The sequence below is a fragment of the Aethalodelphis obliquidens genome, unplaced genomic scaffold (assembly GCF_003676395.1).
Source record: "Aethalodelphis obliquidens isolate GAN/ISIS:26980383/991018 unplaced genomic scaffold, ASM367639v1 scaffold6, whole genome shotgun sequence".
Classification (NCBI taxonomy): domain Eukaryota; kingdom Metazoa; phylum Chordata; class Mammalia; order Artiodactyla; family Delphinidae; genus Aethalodelphis; species Aethalodelphis obliquidens.
In genome coordinates, this window is record NW_020837950.1 from 74,857,012 (window position 1) to 74,863,791 (window position 6,780).

Here is a 6,780-nt window from a genome sequence, read left to right on the forward strand (position 1 = left end):
GCTTACTTTGTGGAAGTTCAGCTGTATATTTACGATTTCTGCACATTTCTGTATGTACTTACTAAAAAAAAAGATTACTTATATTTTTAAACAAAGAATGAGACAAAATAAACACATGTTTACTCAGAGACAGAATGTCCTTAGGAAGGAAATTCTAAAGGATGTAGTTCAGGCTGAGATAAAGAGCTCCTAGACAGAAGATCTGGAACTCACTCGGGGGCAAAGTAAGAGGAAGATCTGGGGGTAAATACAGTATAAAGAGGCCATGACTCCACTAAACAATAATAGGGGTTAATAGAGTTAAAGTGCTCTGGACAAAATACCCGAAGGATCTGGTAGGAGGCTGAAAGTATTATTAAATTTATTTTGTCACTCTTTCATAGGTTCATTCAGGTGTGATTGACATGCAGTACACAATTAGATCGATTTTGATGTATACATGTGAAAATTAATAAAGGGAAACCTCACTGAAATGGAGTCAGGAGGCCAGAAGGGGGAGCTCTCATGCAGTACCACTCAAAGTTGGTCACAGGAAGAATCATCAATTACAGGTCCCCACAGGAAAAGATGTACAGGGCATCTCCTACAAGAAATCCACTTCCCCAGAAACTCAGCCAGAATCCAGAACCACTCTGAACTCTCACTTTTCTCCAATGGACTTTGGTTCAAAACAACCCCTCCCAACTTCCTCCTTTTTCTCTGTAAAATAATGTTCCTCTCCTTTGTTAGACTTGCCTTTGGCCTTTGTATAGCATGCTTGTCCCAAGTCACAATTCTCTGCTATTTCCCGAGTAAACCCATTTTTGCTGGTAAAACAACTGTTTCATTTTGAAGGTCAGCATGCACGTGTGATGCCATTACCACCATGAAGATAAGGAACATACCCACTGCCACCCAAACACCCTCATCTCTCTTTGCAATCTCCCCTCCTGCCTCTCACTGGCACCTCCCCCCAGGATAACCACCAATCCGCTTTCTGTTGCTAGCTTGCATTTTCTACAATTTTATGTAAGTGGAATCATACAATATATTCTATTTTTTGTCTGTCTTCCTTAAATTAGTAAAATTATTTTGAGATTTGTCTATGTCGTTGGGTGCATCGATAGTGCGTTCTTTTTATTGGTGAGCAGTGTTCCATTGTGTGGAAAAACCACAATTTGTTTGCGCATTCACTCGTTGATAGACATTTGGGTAACTTCCAGTATTTGGCTACTACAAATAAAGCTGCTGTGGATATTCACATACAAGTCTTTGTATGGACATGTATTTTCTATTTTATTATTTATGTATTTATTTATGGCTGCTTCGGGTCTTCGTTGCTGCACGTGGGCTTTCTCTAATTGTGGCAAGCGGGGGCCACTCTTCATTGCGGTGCTCGGGTTTCTCATTGCAGTGGCTTCTCTTGCTGTGGAGCATGGTTTCTAGGCGTGTGGGCTTCAGTAGTTATGGTGCTCGGGCTTAGTAGTTGTAGCTCGCGGGCCCTAGAGCGCAGGCTCAGTAGTTGTGGCATGCGGGCTTCAGTAGTTGTGGCACGCGGGCTCTGGAGCGCAGGCTCCGTAGTTGTGGCGCACGGTAGTTAGTTGCCCCTTGGCATGTGGGATCTTCCCGGACAGGGCTCAAACCCGTGTCCCCTGCATCGGCAGGCGGACTCTCAACCACTGCGCCACCAGGGAAGCCCCGTTTATGGTAATTTTATCGGATGCCAGATATTGTAATTTTTATAGTGTTGGGTCATTGGGATTTTTTTCTTCTTTATATGTTTTTGAGCTTTGTTCTGGAATGCAGTTAGTTACTTGGAAATAATTTGATCCTTTTGGTCTTCCTTTCAGGCTTCGTTAGGTGGGCTCCGAAAACCCCTTAGTCTGAGCCAGTTTGCCCTTAATACTAAGCAGCAGCTTTCTGCGCGCTCTACTCAGTGCCCCGTGGCCATTGGGAACCTCTTTCCAGCCCGCGTGAACTCTGAGGATTGTTCCACTTTCCCTGTTCCAGGGTCTTTCCCAGCCTCGGGGCACTTCTCTACGTGCTGAGAACTGGAGGGGACACACTGCAGAGCCCCAGAGCTGTGCCTTTTCCCTCTGCAACTCTGCCCGAAAAGTTCTAGTCACCTTGGGCTCCCCGGATGCTGAACTCTGTCTCTTCAAGCCACGGGCATAGCCAGCTCTATTTGGGTTCTTCCTCCGTGTCCTGCAGCCTGGGACGTTCCTCCAGGGGCAGGCTGGCCAACCACGGAACTCACCTTGCTGTTTCCCTTCTCCCAAGGATCACTGTCCTGCAGTGCCTGTCGTCTACTGCCTGAAAACCTTTGTTTCATATTTTGTCCAGTGTTTAGATTAAATATTTAAAGTGATGGGCTGCCATGTGGGAGCCCTCCAGGTGACCAAAGCCCCATAATGTCAATAGCTCGTTCATCTGTCCATGCCAGGTGCTGTCATGGGACAGCAACGCAAACAACTGCTGAAGTGAGAGTGACCAGGCTGGTTCTGGATCCCTGTTTATTAGAGGTTGCTGAAGGAGAGCGTTCTTGATTATATAAGACATTTGAGCTGAATCTCCAAAAGGATTTCATCCAGAGGACCAGTATCTTAATAAGCGAAAAACCTACTTTGCCCACGATGCTCTCCGGCAGTGCACCGTGGGGGTATTGTGCTTCTCAGAGCTCTACCTGTCCCGCGAACAAAGCACGTGGAGCGTGAACTGGCTGAGACCATTTTCAAGGTTGGACAAGTCATAGATCTAGTGACCGGAAAGCGCTGTGCAGGAACCACCTGGACCTGGAGAGTCCGGTCAGTCTGGAAACCACCCACCTAAGCAAAAACCTGGAAGAATTTGATCTCTCTTCAACACAGTGAAGGGGGATCAGAAAACGGAGCCAAAAGGGAAGGACTTCTCAATTTGCTTTATGGAAAACGTTTTCTCTTCCCTCACAAACCATCCAGTTTCTCTTCTGGTATTTATGACATAGCTAAAAGGACATGAAATGAAGACCTTGTTATAATTTTTCATAAAGGTTTATGGTCATGTTTCAAAAATTAAAAATAAAGTGGTAGGCCAGGGCTTCCCTGGTGGCGCAGTGGTTGAGAGTCCGCCTGCCGATGCAGGCGACGCGGGTTCGTGCCCCGGTCTGGGAAGATCCCACACGCCGCAGAGCGGCTGGGCCCGTGAGCCATGGCCGCTGAGCCTGCGCGTCCGGAGCCTGTGCTCCGCAACGGGAGAGGCCACAACAGTGAGAGGCCCGCGAACCACAAAAAAAATAATAATAATAATAAAAAAAAATAAAGTGGTAGGCCATATGACCATACATGGAAATCGGTATTATTCATTTCATTTTATTTTTTTAAGATTTATTTATTATTTAAAAATATGTATGTATGTATGTATGTATTTCGGCCGTGCCCAGTCTTAGCTGCGGCTCACGGGCTCTTCAGCCGCGGCATGCGGACTACTTAGCTGCAGTGCGTGAACTCTTAGTGCTGCATGCATGCAGGATCGAGTTCCCCGATCAGGGATGGAACCCGGGCCCCTGCACTGGGAGCGCGGAGTCCCCCCGCTGGACAGCAGGGAAGCCCCTTATTTGTTCATATTTTCTTAGTTTTGGCTGCATTGGGTCTTGTTCGCAGCATGCAGGATCTTCGTTGCAGTGGGTGGGCTTCTCTCTAGTTGTGGCACACGGGTTCCAGAGCACCTGGGCTCTGTACTTTGTGGCACACAGGCTCTTTAGTTGAGGCGCACGAGCTCAGTAGTTGTGGTGCAGGACCCTGCCCCAAGGCTGCACTATTGTTTCTAGGCAGCTCCTCCCTTGTCTCTGCATCCCCTCCCTTCCCTGATTAGCAACTGTTTGGACCTGCCTTTTAGGACTCAGGGAAGGTGGTGGAGGCTGAAGTCTATTTCCTACAAACAAGAAATGGGGGACACAGAAAGGCTTTCATGCCCAGGAGCCCCACAGGGTTCTGCTTGGTTTCAGAAGCGCAGGGTCTCTGTTTGTATGTATCTATGCACGTGTGTTTTGTAGATGTGTGGTATTGCCAAAACTAATTTGTAAAAGAGCTCTATTTAATTGGCTTAAGGGAAATTAAGTGCTTATGTAGATACTCATAAGACTAACCTAAATGAATTTCAGGATCATATCATCTAGGATTAATTTTTAATGAATGAAAACAAGTTTGGTTTAATTAATACAGACATGTCTTTAGACTCATCAGCATTAAGTGTAATACTTTTATTGTACTTAGCTTTACTGCAAGTCAAATTAAGATCTGATTATTCCTGTTACAAAACTTGTCAGCAAGAAAAATAACTTGATATGATAAAACTGGAACAGAGCAGGACCCTGTGAGACTCCTGGGCATGCAAATCTTTCTTTGTCCCCCGTTTCTTGTTTGTAGAGATCAGACTCCAGCCTCCATGACCTTCCCTGAGTCCCAAGGGGTAGATTTGAACAGTTGCTCATCAGGGAAGGGAGGGGATGCAGAAATAAGGGAGGAGTGGCCAAGAAACAATGGTGCAGCCTTGGGGCAGGGTCCTGGTTCCCCCTCAAGGGATGCACATAACAATATCTTTGAGCTCTTTACAGAACTAAAACCCCCAACAAATGGAAGATGTTAGCATTCTTCATTCCAGAGAAGCTCATCAAGAGACCACCTGAGGCCAGATTAAAGGAGCACAGGCCCTGCACACACTCAGATCCTTATCAGCAACCTGCCTTTGAACCATTGCTATAAAACTCACCAAATCCTCCCGGGTTGGGACAGTTTTGAGGGGCATGAGCCCCTGTGTCCCCCTTTGCCTGGCAAAGCAATAAAGCCATTCTTTTCTACTTCACCCAAAACTCTACCTCCAAGATTTGATTTGGCACTGGTGCACAGAGGCCAAGTCAAAACTTTTAAGTAAATTAAGTGTATATGAGGTAAGAGTTTTTAGATGAACTCTTTAGGAATAATTATGTTCTAGGACTGTCTTCTTAAAATGGTTCCTCCAGGTTTTTAGTAACTTGGAGCTGCTAAATTAAGTTAGATGGTGTAGACTGAAAAGAAAAAAAAAAAAGCACAACCTAAAAGTTGAGTTGTTTTATTTGGTGGACAAAACTGAGGACTTAAGTCCAGGATACAGCATCTCAGATAATGCAGAGAGACTGCTCTGAAGAGGTGAGGGAGGGGCCAGGATGCAAAGGGTATTTTGTAACAAAGACCAGGTAGTCGGAGCTTCAAAGGATCACCGTTAATGACATCATTCCTTTGCTACGCATCGTAGCCATCTGGGGCCAGTATCCCGTGCTTTGGCAGCCTGAGCTTCCTCCGGGTGCCCTGTGCGGGGCGGGGCAGATGCAGCGGCTGACGGTTTGATGGTGGCGTCCTGTCTCCATCCTGAGCTCCCTCGTGGCTCACCGTCCGGGATGCGGCTGTAGCGACTGATGGCTACAACATCCTTTGTTTACTGACATGACATATTGATAGGTAATATCTTCCATTCACAGCAGGAATTCCTCGAGTACCCAGGTCATTCCCAAATAAGACACTGGAACATTAACTGCTAAACAAGCCTAAGTTTTGCTACTTTTGCTTTTCATTAAGAGAAAAACTAAAGATGTTTGGGTTCACTGGACATATACTCCACTGAGGAAAGAAATTAGGTTACAGAATATGTTTATACATCATGTGTGTGCTATTTACAATGTAATGACTACGGACACAACATACTTTTAAGTTTGATCTTCATTGTTAGCATTCTCTCTATCACTTTAAGTCTAGACAATCAAGCCCTGATCTGTGGCATTTGCCAATATCCGTGGTGTAAGTACTCCCACCTTTGCTGCGTTCAAGCTGCCAGTGTGTTATCTGTGAAAGTGGGGTTCGATGAGAAGCGCGGTGTACAACGTTATACAGACCTCCACCATCCCAGTCAGTTACAACAGACAGAAATGGGTAATAGTGAATGAATACAATACAATGAAGTTACATTTTTTAAAAAATTTATTTTATTTATTTATTTTTGGCTGCATTGGGTCTTTGTTGCTGCGCGTGGGCTTTCTCTAGTTGCGGCAAGCGGGGGCTACTCTTCGTTGTGGTGCACGGGCTTCTCACTGTGGTGGCTTCTCTTGTTGCGGAGCACGGGCTGTAGGTGCACAGGCTTCAGTAGTTGTGGCTCACGGGCTCTAGAGCGCAGGCTCAGTCGTTGTGGCACACGGGCTTAGTTGCTCTGCGGCATGTGGGATCTTCCCGGACCAGGGCTTGAACCCGTGTCCCCTGCACTGGCAGGCGGATTCTCAACCACTGCACCACCAGGGGAGCCCTGAAGTTACATTTTTAACAATGGCAGTGTTTAATGACAAGCTTATAAAATTCCTGAAAATTTAGCAATTGGCTCTCGCAAGCCTGCGTCAACTGTGGGAAGTGAACCAGCACAGTCCGCCTAGAGAACTTTTAGCAGCCCTCTTTAACACTACCTGGTGACCTCTGGCCAACACCCCGACGCTGGGGCATGCAACCCCCAGACTCTTACATGTAGTCTGAGAGGGCCTTGTAGGAGGGTCCTCACTGTAGACTGTCCATAGGGTGGGGCAACTGGAAGCAAGGTGAGGGTTTCATCCTAGGGGGATGGAAAGCTAAAATGTGGATACAAGATCAGCACAATCGCACCTGTCCACCAAAGACACCAACATACACGTAACAGTACTTTATGTCTGACACACACATCAGGACACAGTCTCAACACGTAGTGCTGGGCTTCGGGATTGCTGGCGGAAGGAAGAAAAACCGACTCAAGTAGAATAAAAGCAGGGTCGGG

The 6,780-nt window shown here is 46.3% G+C and overlaps 1 pseudogene; it reads left to right on the top strand.

The window, feature by feature from the left end:
* The first annotated feature begins 2,378 nt into the window (after window positions 1–2,378).
* On the top strand, window positions 2,379–2,874 carry LOC113618741 (28S ribosomal protein S17, mitochondrial-like; annotated as a pseudogene).
* The last annotated feature ends 3,906 nt before the right edge of the window (window positions 2,875–6,780 follow it).